At 49.6% G+C, this 16,080-nt stretch overlaps 1 protein-coding gene across 4 annotated transcripts in view; it reads left to right on the top strand.

The window, feature by feature from the left end:
* Positions 1–766: 766 nt before the first annotated feature.
* The window catches only part of araf (A-Raf proto-oncogene, serine/threonine kinase), a 53,315-nt gene continuing 38,001 nt past the window's right edge, over positions 767–16,080 (top strand). Inside the window, exons 1-2 of one of the 4 annotated variants that reach the window (XM_063035034.1) lie at positions 767–821; positions 9,361–9,443. The gene's annotated coding sequence lies outside the window, so the exon portion shown is untranslated. Of the gene's footprint in view, positions 822–9,360; positions 9,444–16,080 lie in introns of those variants that run through there. The other 3 variants (XM_063035035.1, XM_063035036.1, XM_063035037.1) reach the window with 3 other exon arrangements.

Here is a 16,080-nt window from a genome sequence, read left to right as displayed (position 1 = left end):
CTGATGATTGTACGTTCTAGTACCAATTGTTTGGTGACAATAAAGTATAAAGTATAAATATATAATTAATCATTGTAACTTGCAGTAATTTCTTATGTCTTGCTCTGCATCGCTTACTCAAAACAACAAATTTCACGACATACGTCAAACCTCATAAGAGGTTCTGCAGACGCTGGAAATCCAGACCAACACACGCACACAAAATGCTGGAGGATTTCACCAGGTCACCTCATTTTGTGTGTGTTGCTCGGTAATAACAAACCAGATTCTGGCTGATACATTGGCCACGGCCGTCTTTCTTTGCAAAGGTATTTTGGGGCCGGTTTGAACCCGCGAGCTGCAGGAGGAATGCACCCCCGTGGGGAGAGGACGGTCTCAGTGCTGCACAGAAGTTGACCTCCAGCACCTGGAGTGGAGGCAGCGGCCTCTCCGCTGAGAGTTGCGTGCACGGCGCTGCAAATGTCAGCCTGAGGTTCCCATTCAAGCCTGGGCAGTTGCCCTCAACCCAAGGCACATCCGCGTCCATTGCGAGGTGAAAGGGGCTTCTGCCCGGGTGATTGACAGGTTCGTCCACCCCCGACTTTCCCTGGAAGTGCGCAGGCGCATTGGCTGAAGCGACACAGCTGCTCCCCGATATCGGGGCGGAAGGGCGAACGTCACCGCCCTCCCGGAGTGACGGCGGCACTGACCAATGGTGATGGAGAATACCGACCGGTGGAGGAGGGGCCGAGGGGGCACTTTGGCCGGCAGCCAATGGGCGGGCGCGGGGGGCGGGAATCTAAGGCAGCCGACAGGAGAGCAAGATGGCGCCAGAGGAGTAGGTGAGCGAAGAGGGAGTGGGGGGAAGAGGAGTTCCAGGCCGGGGAGGGGTTGATGGGGTTGAACGGGGTCCGGGGCGGGGTGAACAAGGTATGGGCCGTGCTGGAGGGAGGCAAATAAGGCTCGGGCCGGAGTGATGGGGGTGAACAAGATCTGGGTCGGGTTGTCGGGGATGACCAGGGTTCGGACTGAGGTGAACAATCTTCGGGCCGTGTTGAAGGGGGTGAACAGGGTCCGGGCCGGGGTGAACTGGGACTGGGCCAGGGTGAATAGGGTTTCGGCCGTGTTGAAGGGGGTGAACAGGGTCCGGGCCGGGGTGAACTGGGACTGGGCCAGGGTGAATAGGGTTTCGGCCGGGTTGAAGGGGGTGAACAGGGTCCCTGTGGGATTGAAAGGAGAGAGCAGTATCTGGGCCAGGATGAAGAAGGTGAACAGCGTCCGGGCCAGGGTGCTGGGGGTGTATAGGGTCCTTTGTGGGGTTGAACAGGGGTCTGGATGGCGGTGAACAGGATCCGTCCAGGTGAAGGGGGTGAACAGGGTCTGGGCCAGGGTAAAGGGAGTGAATGGGGTCTAGGCAGAGGTGAAATTGGGTGAACATGGTCCAGGCCAAGGTGAAAGGGGTGAATCAGGTCTGGGCCGAGGTAAAGGGGGTGAACAGGGTCCGGGGAAAAGAGAAAACTTGGGGATGGGAGTGGGTAGATGGAACAAGGCCTGGAAAGTGAAGAAGGGGAGAGGAGTGGTTAGGACACAAGGCCCTGAAGGGGAAGGGAGCAGGGAGAAGTCTGTGGATAGGGCCCGGGGAGATGGCAGATGATGACGGGGGTGGTGGGGAGGAGAAAGGGCCCAGGAAGACAGGAGACAATGGGAACATGTCCCAGGGAGACAGGAGATGACAAGGGACAAGGCTCGGTGTTGGGGTTGGGAGAAGACAGGATAGGATCCTGGAGAGGGAGGTGGGGGTGGAGAGGACAAGTCCCGAGGAGTGGGAGAGGACAGGGTGTGGGGGTGGATGGGTGGGAGAGACAGGACCGTTGGACAATGGATGGGGTGTAGCTGGGGAACAGGACCCAGAGGGGAGGAAGATCAGAGGAATGGAAGAGAGTTTGGGGAAGGAGGGAGGAAAGAGCAGGGGGGACGGGGTAGGTAACTGATAGAGAGGAAAGGAGCAGGATAGTCAGTCAGCCACTGAGTCTGTCACTGTATAACACTTGGGTACAGTGCATGTCGGGATAGGTCTGTCATCACCTAATACGATCATATCTTATTTGTGGGGATGGATCTATTGCTGTATAACACTGGGGTACAGTACAGATGGGGATGGGTCTGTCACGGTATAACACTGGGGTACGGTACTGGTGGGGACGGACTATCACTGTATAACACTGGGGTAAGGTACAAGTGGAGATGGACTGTCAGTGTATAACACCGGGGTACGGTACTGGTGGGGACGGGTCTGTCACTGTGTAACACTGGGGTATGGTACCGGTGGGGACGGGTCTGTCACTGTATAACACCGGGATACGGTACCAGTGGGGACGATCTGTCACTGTGTAACACCAGGGTACAGTACCGGTGGGAATGGGTCTGTCACTGTATCACACTGGGATACGATACCGGTGGGGACGGGTCTGTCACTGTGTAACACCGGGGTACGGTACCGGTGGGGACGGGTCTGTCACTGTATCACACCGGGATACGGTACCGGTGGGGACGGGTCTGTCACTGTATAACACCGGGATACGGTACCAGTGGGGACGATCTGTCACTGTGTAACACCAGGGTACGGTACCGGTGGGGACGGGTCTGTCACTGTATCACACTGGGATACGATACCGGTGGGGACGGGTCTGTCACTGTGTAACACCGGGGTACGGTACCGGTGGGGACGGGTCTGTCACTGTATAACACCGGGATACGATACCGGTGGGGACGGGTCTGTCACTGTGTAACACCGGGGTACGGTACCGGTGGGGACGGGTCTGTCACTGTATAACACCGGGGTACGGTACCGGTGGGGACGGGTCTGTCACTGTGTAACACCGGGGTACGGTACCGGTGGGGACGGGTCTGTCACTGTGTAACACTGGGATACGGTACCGGTGGGGACGGGTCTGTCACTGTGTAACACCGGGGTACGGTACCGGTGGGGACGAGTCTGTCACTGTATAACACCGGGATACGGTACCGGTGGGGACGAGTCTGTCACTGTATAACACCGGGGTACGGTACCGGTGGGGACGGGTCTGTCACTGTATAACACCGGGATACGATACCGGTGGGGACGGGTCTGTCACTGTGTAACACCGGGGTACGGTACCGGTGGGGATGGGTCTGTCACTGTATAACACCGGGATACATTACCAGTGGGGACAGGTCTGTCACTGTGTAACACTGGGATACGGTACCAGTGGGGATAGGCTTGAGATACAGTGCCGTTGTGGATGGAACTGTTACTGTGTAACACAGTGTTCTGTATGTGGACGGCTTCAAGTTCCTTGGTGTCATTGCCTTTGCTGACCAAGGTAATCGGCTGGTTTCAAGTGTCACAGCAAAAATCTTGCCGAGGAGTTGACTGTGGAAGTCGGGAGAACACACACCAGTCCACGTCGCGTGCTCAGCGGTGGAAAAGGCGAGCAGCGTCAAGTTCTCGACGTCTCAGAAGATCAACCCTGAACTCAGTGTATTGGTGCAGTCAGGAAGGAAAACCGCCAGCGTCATTCAGAGCTTGAGGAGACGCGGTGTTCGGCGGAGCGCCCTCTGGTTGCATCACCGCCTGCTCCAGAGACTCCAATACACTGCATCACAAGAGGCCGCAGAGGGTCGTAGACTCAACCAGGCCTATCACAGGCACAAGCCTTCCCACAATCAAGGGCATCTTCAGCGGATGGTGCCTCGAGAAAGTGGCATCCGTCACCCTGGACCCAGAGCACGCTGTCTTCACATTACCTCCATCGGGGAGCAGATACAGGAGCCTGAAGATCCACACTCAGCGATCCCAGGGGCATGAAAACCTTGTTTGTTTTTGCGCTGCTCATTAATTTTTACAATTTGTAAAACGTTTTGTCTTTGCAAGCCAACAACTTTCACGTCATCATTCAGCGATAATGAACCTAATTCTGATCCAGGCCTCTCTTGACTGACACACACAGATGTGACCATTAAGAAGTCAACGTCAGCACTCTGCTTCGTCAGGCGGAGGTTCAGCAGGAAGCAGGAGGAATCTGATAAACTTGGACAGATGGACGGCGCAGAGCATTCTGTCTAGTTGTGGCACTGCTTGGTCTGGGAACTCCAAAGCAATGGATCAAAAGAGGCTCAGAACAATGATGGGCCTCAGTCAGCTCTCCGCACCATCCAGAGACACCTACTGGAGGCGATTTCTCCAGAGGACAACATTCATCATCAGGGACAACCCCACCAACTCTATTCTCATTGCTGCCGTGGGACTGGAAGGCAGGAAGGGTGTGAATCTGCTGGGGTCATCTGTTGCTGGGATTCCCAACCTTCTTTAAGCCATGGACCAATAATATTAAGCAAGGTGCCCATGGACTCCAGGTTGGGAGCTCCTGGTCTATTGTGTCCAGTGCTTCTGACACGGGTTCCTGTATATCCGTGAGATCCATCGTAAATTGGCGGACTGCTTCGCAAGAGTGGAACTTTCCCAATGGCCAAACATTTTAACTTCAATTCCCACACCCATTCTGACATGTTGGTCCATGGCCTCCTTGTGCCCAGAGGAAGTCACCCTCATGATGAAGGAGTAAACCTTATATTCTATCTGGGTAGCCTCCAACCTGATGGCACGAATGTCAATCTCTCCTTCCAGTTAAAGTATATTTTCCCTTCCCCTCTTCTATTCCCCACTCTGGCCTCTTACCTCTAAGCACCTGCCTAGGACCTTCCCCGGATCCACTCCTCCTTCCCTTTCTCCTAAGATCCACTCTCCTCTCCAATCAGATTCCTTCCTCTCCAGCCCTTCACCTTTCCTACTGATCTGGCACCTTCGAGCTATCCTTCTTCCCCTCTCCCTCACCTTTTTTATCCTGGTGTCTTCACCACTTCCTTTCCAGTCCTGAAGAAGGGTCTCGGCGTGAAATGTCAACTGTTTGTGTATTTCCATGGATGCTGCCAGGCCCGCTGAGTTTTGTGCTGTATAGGAGGTACAGGAGCCTGAAGACCCACACCTCAACGTTCTTCCTCACCAGCCTGAGGTTCCTTATCCCAACGGAAGCACCCTAACACCAGCTGGGGCCACATTTTCCTCATGTTGAACTGAAGTTATGTTCATGTTGTCTATGTTACGTACAGTTGATGTTTGTTTGTATCTGTCATATTTGTATTGCAGCTGTAAAAGCAAATTTTCATGCCATTTATACCCTAGGGGTATATACACCCATGACAACAAACTTGAAGTTGTACTTGAAGCACGGTGCAGGTGGGAGCAGGTTTGTGATCTCATAAAACTGGACTACTATCCTAGAAGTGACGGGTCTCTAACTGTATAATGCTGACGTACGTACCGGTGGGGACAGGTCTGTCACTGTATTACACCAAGGTGCAGTATGTAGCTGTCACTGTGTAGCTTCGTAGTACAGTACCAGTATGGACGGGTCTATCGCTGAAGAACACCGGGGTTACGACATTGATGGGGACGTGTCTGTCACTATGTAACACTGGGGTACCGAAGAAGTGGGGTGAGACTGTCACCGTATAACACCGGGGGACAGTAGAAGTGCAGGCAGGCCTGTCACTGTACAGCACTGTGGTACGGTACTGCTGGGGATGGTCTGTAACTGTTTAACACTGGGCTACACTACTGGTGGGGATGGGGCTGTCGCTCTATAACTGGGGTGCTTAACAGTCTGGATGGGTCTGTCAGTATATAACACCAAAGTCAGTACCAGTGGGAACGGGTATGTCACTGTATAGCACCAGGGTACAGTACGGTGGACGTGTCTGTGACTGTATAACACTGGAGTACAGTACCAGTGCAGATGGGAATGTCACTGTATCACACCAGGGTACAGTACCTGAGGGGATGGGTTTGTCAGTGTGTAAGACTGGGGTACACACAGATCTGTTACTGTATTCAGCTGTGGTACGGTACAGGTGGAAACGGCTCGGTCACTGTATAATACCAGGGTAAGATACCAAGGGGAATGAGTCTGCCACAGTCTAGCACCGGGGTACAGTACCTGTTGGGGTAGCTCTGTCGGTGTATAACATTGTGGTACGGTTCCGGTGGGAATCGGTACATCACTGTATAATGCCGGGTTATGCTACCTGGTGGAACCGGTCTGTCACAGGATAATATTGAGGTGTGTTACCACTGGGGATTTGTCTGTCGCTGTAAAACACCAAGGTACAGTGCCAGTGGGACAGGTCTGCAACTGCCTAACGCTGGGTTATGGTGCTGGTGGGGATGTGTCTATCACTGTATGACACCAGGGTACAGCACTGATGGGAAGGATCTGTGGCAGTATAACACTGGGGACCATACTGATGGGGACAGGTCTGTAATTGTGTAACATTGTGGTACAGTCCCTTTGGCGAAGCATCTATCACTGTATAATACTGGGGTACAGTATAGCTGGGGGCAGGCCTGTCACTGTATAACGCTGGGGTATGATACCAGTGGGTACAGGTCTGTTACAGTATAATACCGGGGTACAGTATAGCTGGGGGCAGGTCTGTCACTGTATAATACCGGGGTACAGTATCTGAGGATAGGTCTATCATCTGTATAACATTGGCGTACATTGGGACGAATCTGTCACTGTATCACACCACTTTTATGGTGCCACACACTAAATGCTGGAGGAGTTCAGGCCTTTCCTCTGCTAATTGACAACTGCATCAGTGCTGCTCCCTGCAACCATGCTGAGCTTGTAAACTTCATCAAAATTGCCTCCAAATTTCACCCTGCCCTCACCAGCATCTCTTCCATTTCGCGTACATCTGACCTCACCCCGTCCTCCCGCCACCCCACCGGGGATAGGCTTCCTCTTGTCCTCACCTACCACCCCATTAGCCTCCGCATCCAGCACATAATTCTCCGTTAGCTTCCGCCATCTCCAACGGGATCCCACCGCAAAGCTCATCTTCCTCTCCCTGCCACTTCCTGCTTTCAGCAGGGATCCCTTGTCCCTGTGGATGTATAACACTGGGTACAGTATCAGTGGGGACAGGTCTGTCACTCTGTGACACCGGGGTGGGGACGGGTCTGTCACTGCATAACTCTGGGGTTCACTCCCAATGGGGACAGGACTGTTGCTCTGTATAACATCGGGGTGCAGTACTATCATTCTGTAATGCCAGGGTACAGTACTGTTAAGGGCGAGTCTGTCACTGTCTTGCACCAGGCTACAAGTACAGTGGAGACTGGTCTGCTCTGCTGTTGTTTTGATATTGTTAACCATCACTTAAGCGTGTTAATCTTTAGAGAGATCTGTTGTGTTTGCTCTCTGGAATGACATTGGCCTGGGGATCTCTGGTTCTCAATCACGTTTGGCTATTACAACTGAACAGTCACCTTCTCCCGGCCGGACTCCTGCTAAGGGAGTTTTGTAAACACAGTCTGCACTCCATTACCACGGAGGAATGCCGTCCAACCAATCCCATCTCATCTAGCTTCTCTGGAGGTTGACCTGCCCCTGATCTCACCTTGGCTCTCGGTTACATTTACCTGGCTGCGTTCAGGAATAAATTGGAGCTATATTTCGTCAGTGCTCTCCAAGGCAGAGTGTGACTGACATGTTTTAATTCATGTCTGAACTCCTGTAGTTGCTGAGTGTTACAGAGGTGACAAGAAACTGTTCACACCTCTGTGCTTTGGGTGAGTGTTCAGTCGCTTAGTTCACACATCCTTTTGGGATATTAATAAAGTATTTTAGACTTTTTGTAACTTTTATTTTGTTTTATTTTAGATTCAGGATTCTCCTCTTTGTCCTTTGCTTAACAGTTATGTCACTTAAACATTAAAAATCCTTAATTTAAAGAGCTGTGTTTGTTCTGGGAGAGTTGACAGAGAAAGAGAAAAAAAGAGAGAGAGAGAGAGAGTATGTGTGTGTGTGTCTGTCTTTCTTTGTAAATAACCTATTTCCTAGAAGTGTGTGATAGGACAATATTGAGACATCTTCACTCTGTGTCTGACCCCGGGAGTCTGTGATAGGACAATATTGAGACATCTTCACTCTGTGTCTGACCCCAGGAGTCTGTGATAGGACAATATTGAGACGTCTTCACTCTGTGTCTGACCCCGGGAGTCTGTGATGGGACGGTGCGGAGGGAGTGTCACTCAGTGTCTGACCCTGGGAGTGTGTGATGGGACAGTGTGGAGGGAGTGTCACTCTGTGTCTGACCCCGGAAGTGTGTGATGGGACGATGTGGAGGGAGTTTCACTCTGTGTCTGACCCCAGGAGTGTGTGATGGGACGATGTGGAGGGAGTTTCACTCTGTGTCTGACCCCGGGAGTGTGTGATGGGATGGTGTGGAAGGAGCTTCACACTGTGTCTGACCCTGGGAGTGTGTGATGGGACGGTGTGGAGGGAGCTTCACACTGTGTCTGACCCTGGGAGTGTGTGATGGGACGGTGTGGAGGGAGCTTCACTCTGTGTCTGACCCCGGGAGTGTGTGATGGGATGGTGTGGAAGGAGCTTCACACTGTGTCTGACCCTGGGAGTGTGTGATGGGACGGTGTGGAGGGAGCTTCACACTGTGTCTGACCCCGGGAGTGTGTGATGGGACGGTGTGGAGGGAGCTTCACTCTGTGTCTGACCCCGGGAGTGTGTGATGGGACGGTGTGGAGGGAGCTTCACACTGTGTCTGACCCCGGGAGTGTGTGATGGGACAGTGTGGAGGGAGCTTCACTCTGTGTCTGACCCCGGAAGTGTGTGATGGGATGGTGTAGAAGGAGCTTCACTCTGTGTCTGACCCCAGGACTCCCTTTCAAGGACTCTTCATCTCACATTCTTGATATATCTTAGTTATTTATTAGCATTATTATTTCTTTTTGTATTTGCACAGTTTGTTGCCTTTTGCACACCGTTGTGGTCTTTCGTTGATTCTATTATGGTTATTGGATTCATTGAGTATACCCAAAAGAGAACGTTGCATATGGTGATATATGTCGATACTGAATTTACTTTAAACTTTGATGGGACGGTGTAGAGAGATCCTAAGTCTCTTTCCAACCCACCCTGTTTTATTGGTGACAGATGACCTACATAGTACCAAAGTTACTCAGCACCCACACACCTCCCTCCCCAGCACCCTCTTCTATGGTTGGGACCTGGTCTATTGCAGTTTTGGTGTCCCTGAGGCTCTGTTGATCGCGGAGTTGTGCTGGTTTCTGAGGCTAAGCCTTGAAGCCTGTGTCTTTTCCTCCACCATAAACTGTCTCAAAACTCATCAGTGGAACACTTCACCTCCTGCTTTGACCCCCTTCGTGGAGCAGAGTAGGAAACCACCTACATTTTACTGCAGGTAAAATGTTGGGAGAGCCAATAACTGACTTAATCATTTTTCTGTTTGCCCTTCTAGTCGAAACATCTGCCTCTGATGTGGTTGTCCTGAACACGTCAAAATGCCCAGGTTTCTGGAGTCAACAATTACAAGCCTCTGAGGTAAGTCATGATGGCCTTGAAACCCTGAATTGGTCCCAAGCTATACCATTATGTGTGTGTCTCTCTCTCCCCCCCCTCCCCCTCCCTTCTCTCCCCCCCCTTCTCTCCCCCCCTCCCTTCTCTCCCCCCCTCCCTTCTCCCTTCTCTCCCCCTCCCTTCTCTCCCCCTCCCTTCTCTCCCCCTCCCTTCTCTCCCCCTCTCCCCCCTCCCTTCTCTCCCCCCTCCTTTCTCTCCCCCCTCCCTTCTCTCCCCCTCTCTCCCCCCTCCCTTCTCTCCCCCTCTCTCCTCCCTCTCTCTCCCTTCCACCTCTTCCCCCCACCCCACTTCCCCTCCTTGTACTTAAGCCTGTCATAGACTACGACAAAATAGAAATGTCATCAGAGACATTTTTAAAATTGTTTTTGGGAGGGGTGCAGGTGTGTAGAGTAAAGGTGAGGCGAGAGGCAAATGTAGCAGAGAGTGGTAGGTTCCCGGAATGGGTGACCGGGGTGGAGACAGGCATTTGAGCAGGCTTTTAAATCAACTCATGAATATGAAGCTGTGGTGCACAGGAGGAAGATATTTAGTACTTTATACTTTATTGTCGCCAAGCAATTGGTACTAGAACATACAATCATCACAGCGATATTTGATTCTGCGCTTCACACTCCCTGGATTACAAATATTAAATATTTAAAATATTAAAACTAGTTAAAATTAGTAAATATTAAAAATTTAAATTATAAATAATAAATAGAAAAATGGGAAGTAAGGTAGTGCAAAAAAACCGGAGAGGCAGGTAGTAGATATTGTCGCCAGGATTGACACAATACCATGCACGCCGGTCCTCCAAGAGGGCCTCAACCTTGTCGTGGTTTGGAGGCTCGTGTGTCTCAATTACCGGAGGCCTATGTCGGCTGGAGTCAGAGCGTTGGAACACCCATTCTAAGTAGGTCAAAGGGTAGAGTCCAGACTAAGAGTGGTCCACTGGTCCTCTAAGTTCGGGAGTTCAGCTCAGGGCTAACAACCCTGACAGATCAAAACAAAATTGTTATGGAAGCAGCAGTGAATAATCCTTCTACATCTGTGTGGTGAAGGACAGACAAGATATGGAGGATCTTCATTGCCGCCCTAAACACCAGCGGCATAACGGGCAGTAAGTAATTAACCTACTAACCAGTACGGTTTTTGGACTGTGGGAGGAAACTGGAGCACCCGGAGGAAACCTGCACGTTCACGGGAAAAACATACAGGCGGCATCAGAATCGAAGTCCGAACGCCAACTCCCCGTGGATCAGTACTTGGTTCTATGATGTGGTGGCCATTACAGAGACTTGGATGGCCCAGGGACAGGAATGGTTACTTCAGATGTTTGGTTTTAGATGTTTCAGAAAGGACAGGGAGGGAAGCAAAAGAGATGGGGGCGTGGCACTGTTGATCAGAGATAGTGTCACAGCTGCAGAAAAGATGGACGTCATGGAGGGATTGTCTGCGGAGTCTCTGTGGGTGGGGGTTAGGAACAGGAAGGGGTCAATAACTTTACTGGATGTTTTTTTAAAGGCCACCCAATAGTAACAGGGATATCGAGGAGCAGATAGGGAAACAGATCCTAGAAAGGTAATAATAACAGAGTTGTTGTGATGGGAGATTTTAATTTCCCAAATATTGATTGGCATCTCCATAGAGCAAGGGGTTTAGATGGGTTGGAGTTTGTTAGGTGTGTTCAGGAAGGTTTCTTGACACAATATGTAGATAAGTCTACAAGAGGAGAGACTATGCTTGATTTGGTATTGGGAAATGAACCTGGTCAGGTGTCAGATCTCTCAGTGGGAGAGCATTTTGGAGATAGTGATCATAATTCTATCTCCTTTACAATAGCATTGGAGAGAGATAGAAACAGACAAGTTAGAAAAGCATTTAATTGGAGTAAGGGGAATTATGAGGCTATCAGGCAGGAAATTGGATGCTTAAACTGGGAACAGATTTCTCAGGGAAAAGTACGGAAGAAATGTGGGAAATGTTCAGGGGATATTTGTGTGGAGTTCTGCATAGGTACATTCCAATGAGACAGGGAAGTTATGGTAGGACACAGGAACCATGATGTACAAAGGCTGTAATAAATCTAGTCAAGAGGAAACGAAAAGCTTACAAAAGGTTCAGAGAGCTAAGTAATGTTAGAGATCTGGAAGATTATAAGGAAGGAGCTTAAGGAGGAAATTAGGAGAGACAGGAGGGGCCATGAGAAGGCCTTGGCAGGCAGGATTAAGGAAAACTCCAAGGCATTCTACAAGTATGTGAAGAGCAAGAGGATAAGACGTGAAAGAATAGGACCTATCAAGTGTGACAGTGGGAAAGAGTGTATAGAACCTGAGGAAATAGCAGAGGTACTTAATAAATACTTCACTTCAGTATTCACTATGGAAAAGGATCTTGGTGATTGTAGTGATGCCTTGCAGCAGACTGAAAAGCTTGAGCATGTAGATATTAAGAAAGAGGATGTGCTGGAGCTTTTGGAAAGCATCAAGTTGGATAAGTCACCAGGACCGGATGAGATGTACCCCAGTCTACTGTGGGAGGTGAGGGAGGAGATTGCTGAGCCTCTAGCGATGATCTTTGCATCGTCAATGGAGACGGGAGAGGTTCCGGGGGATTGGAGGGTTGCGAATGTTGTTCCTTTATTCAAGAAAGGGAGTAGAGATAGCCCAGGAAATTATAGACCAGTGAGTCTTTCTTCAGTAGTTGGTAAGTTGATGGAGAAGATCCTGAGATGCCGGAGTTATGAACATTTGGAGAGGTATAATATGATTAGGAATAGTCAGCATGGCTTTGTCAAGGGCAGGTCGTGCCTTACAAGCCTAATTGAATTTTTGAGGATGTGACTAAACACATTGATGAAGGAAGAGCAGTAGATGTAGTGTATATGGATTTCAGCGAGGCATTTGATAAGGTACCCAATGCAAGGCTTATTGAAAAAGTAAGGAGGCATGGGATCCAAGGGGACATTGCTTTGTGGATCCAGAACTGGCTTGCCCACGGAAGGCAAAGAGTGGTTGTAGATAGGTCATATTCTGTCTGGAGGTTAGTGACCAGTGGTGTGCCTCAGGGACCCTTACTCTTCGTGACTTTTTAAAATTACCTGGATGAGGAAGTGGAGGGATGGGTTAGTAAGTTTGCTGATAACACAAAGGTTGGAGGTGTTGTGGATAGTGTGGAGGGCTGTCAGAGGTTACAGCGGGACATTGATAGGATGCAAAACTGAGCTGAGAAGTGGCAGATGAAGTTCAACCCAGATAAGTGTGAAGTTGTTCATTTTGGTAGGTAAAATATGATGGTAGAATATAGTATTAATGGTAAGACTCTTGGCAGTGTGGAGTATCAGAGAGATCTTGGGGTCTGAGTCCATAGGACGCTCAAAGCAGCTGCGCAGGTTGACTCTGTGGTTAAGAAGGCATATGGTGTATTGACCTTCATTAATCGTGGAATTGAATTTAGGAGCCGAGAGGTAATATTGCAGCTATAGGACCCTGGTCAGACCCAGCTTGGAGTACTGTGCTCAGTTCTGGTTGCCTCAGGAAGAATGTGGAATCCACAGAAAGAGTGCAGAGGAGATTTACAAAGATGTTGCCTGGATTGGGGAGCATGCCTTGTGAAGACAGGTTGAGTGAACTCGGCCTTTTTTCCTTGGAGCGACGGAGGAGGAGAGGTGACCTGATAGAGGTGTATGAGACAATGAGAGGCATTGATCGTGTGGATAGTCAGAGGCTTTTCCCAGGGCTGAAATGGTTGCCACAAGAGGACACAGGTTTAAGGTGCTGGGGAGTAGGTACAGAGGAGATGTCAGGGGCAAGTTTTTTACACAGAGAGTGGTGAGTGCGTGGAATGGGCTGCCGGCAATAGTGATGGAGGTGAATACAGTACAGTCTTTTAAGAGACTTTTGGATAGGTATATGGAGCTTAGAAAAATAGGGGGCTTTGGGTAAGCCTAGTAATTTCTACGGTCGGGACATGATTGGCAGAACTTTGTGGACCGAAGGGCCTGTATTGTGCTGTAGGTTTTCTACGTTACCCCGAGCTATAATAGGGTCATGGTAACCACTACCTTGACACCCCCCCCCAATGAAAATCTGATACGGTACATCCCCTGTACAACCAACTATCTCCGTGCTTTATCCGAATCAGGTTTACGGTCACAGACATAAGTTGTGATTTCTTCTTTCATTTTGTGGCAGCAGTACAGTGCAGGTTCAGCAAATTACTGCAAGTGACAGTAAATAAAATATGACTGGATAACAGCTTTTTTCAGAAGTGTTGCTTCCCCAGAATTTGTTAAATTTATGATAGACCACTTGAAGCTGAACACAAATATAATTTCTGACTACTTACATCATGTAGGAATTTTAAGAAACAATAAATTAACTTTTATGAATATAATGCGTTTAATTGCACAACGGTGCTAACCCTTTGCAATAGTTCAACTAAGTTAAAAGTGTCCTGTTGGTGATTTTCATTTGGACTCAGTGACTGAGCCTCCTTACTTAAGTGTCCAGCAATAATCAGGCAGCATTGATGGATTCCGGTTGCCCTGATACTCCACGACCGCAATGACGTGGTGAAACCTTTCACCATGCTCATCACCGACAGCACCAAGATTGGCAGGGAAGAAGTCTGAATAGGAATGCGGGAAATGAATCTTTAGTGACATGTTGCACTTGATGGTTTTGTATGCTTGAAGCATGTTGTCAATCAGCTGCACATAGTTTGGTGCTCTGTCGTTGCCAAGAAAATTTTCAACAGCATCCTTGAAAGTCTTCCATGCTATTTTCTTCAGTCCTACTAGTTATTCTTCGAATTGCCTGTCATTGATGAACTATTTGATTCGTAGACCAACAAAAATGCCTTCCTTAATCTTGGCATCAGTTATTCTGACTTGAATTTATCAATTGGAGTAACAAATATAAGTGACTTTTAAACCATGACGCTTGATGGGGAAATTTCATGGTGATTTTCATGATCGGCAGCCCAAAGTCCATAAGGTACACACAGAAGTTTTCAGGAAGCAAAATCTTTGTTGTCCAAGTGCATTAAGTAAGTAATTGAAAAGTGGAAAGGGAAGGTAGTGTTCGTGAGTTCATGGACCATTTAGAGATCTGATGAGGGAGGGCCAGAAGCTGTTCCTAATACAGTGTATGGGTCCTCGGGCTACTCTACCTCCTCCCGGGTAGTGGTTATAAAAAGGGGGCATGCCCTGGAGGTGCAGACCCCTCGTAGAAGATGTGGCATCGAGGCACCGTCATTTGAATATGTCATCAGTGTCGGGAAGAGGACCACGACCTTGCCATGGTTTGGAGGTTTGCATGCTTTGCTGGCTGGAGTCGGGGCTTTGTGGGTCACCCATGCCAAACAGGTCGAAGCATAGAGGACAGACTAAGAGTAACCCGCCTGTTGTCCGGATCTGGGCGTTCAGCCGAGGGCTAACAACCCAGACTGGTCAAATGGAACTGTCGCAGAAACAGCAATGGAAACTCTGAATGCGACGGTATTGCTGCGTCTCCGTGTGGGACAGTAGTGAAAACTGAAAGAAAGCCGGCACGATGCGAGAAGCCGTGAACACCGCCGGACAGAGATGGAGGACCTTTACTGCAGCTCTACAACACCAGCGGCATAACAGGCAGTTAAACATAGGACCCACTCCAGTGCCATACTGCCCTGTGTAGGGGTTGAGAAGGAAAGACGGGGCAGGTGACGTGTTGCAACTGCAGTGTGTGGTAGTTGGTGACAATCAGGGGTGGGAGAGGGCGTTGTCAGCTGCAAGTCTACTCCTGGAAGCGGGGTGGGGGCATCACTTCCTGTGGATGGATGGTCTCGTCCAGCAAATCATGGGAGGCCGTTCGGCCTATCGAGTTTCTGGTAGCTCACACCCCCCACTAATTTTCATCCATAATCTTACTATTTCCCCACTGTGAGATAATGCTGCAGTGTAGGTACTCTGTGTATGTTCTACATCATGGGAACAGGCCCTTCGGCCCATCCTGTCTGTGCTGAACACAATGCCGCATTAAAGACCTGCGTGCTTCATTATAAGACATAGGAGCAGAATTAGGCTTTTTGGCCCATTGATTCAGTTCTGCCATTCCTTCAAGGCTGATTTATTATCTCCCACAACTCCATTTTCCTGCCTTCTCCCAGAAACTTCTGACGGGGCAGGTGACATGTGGTAACTGCAGTGCTTGAAAGCCAGTGACAGTCGGGGGGATTGCCAGCTGCCAGTCTGTCCCAGGTCGTGGATCGGGGCAGTGATTCCAGCAGATGAGACTGCTGTGTCCAGTAAGTTACGGGAGGCCATTTGCCCCTTTGAGTATCTGCTAGCTCACATCCCTCACTAACTGTCATCTAGAACCTTACTCTCTCCCCACAAGTTTGTACATTCTCCTCACATAGGTTTCCTCCAGGTGCTCTGGTTTCCTCCCACATTCCACAAACGTGCGGTTAGGGTGAGAGAGTTGTGGATGTACCATGTTGGCACTGGAAGCAAGACGACACTTGTGGACTGCCCAGCCCAATCCTTAATGATTTGATTCAATGCAGACGATACACTGGACTATATACTCTGGTGTATATCTAACAAATAAAGCAAATCTTCAATATTCCAACTGCGGAG

The sequence above is a fragment of the Mobula hypostoma genome, chromosome 28, assembly GCF_963921235.1.
Source record: "Mobula hypostoma chromosome 28, sMobHyp1.1, whole genome shotgun sequence".
NCBI classification, from domain to species: domain Eukaryota; kingdom Metazoa; phylum Chordata; class Chondrichthyes; order Myliobatiformes; family Myliobatidae; genus Mobula; species Mobula hypostoma.
Note: the sequence above shows the minus strand (reverse complement) of the source record. Positions and strands in the feature narration are given on the sequence as shown.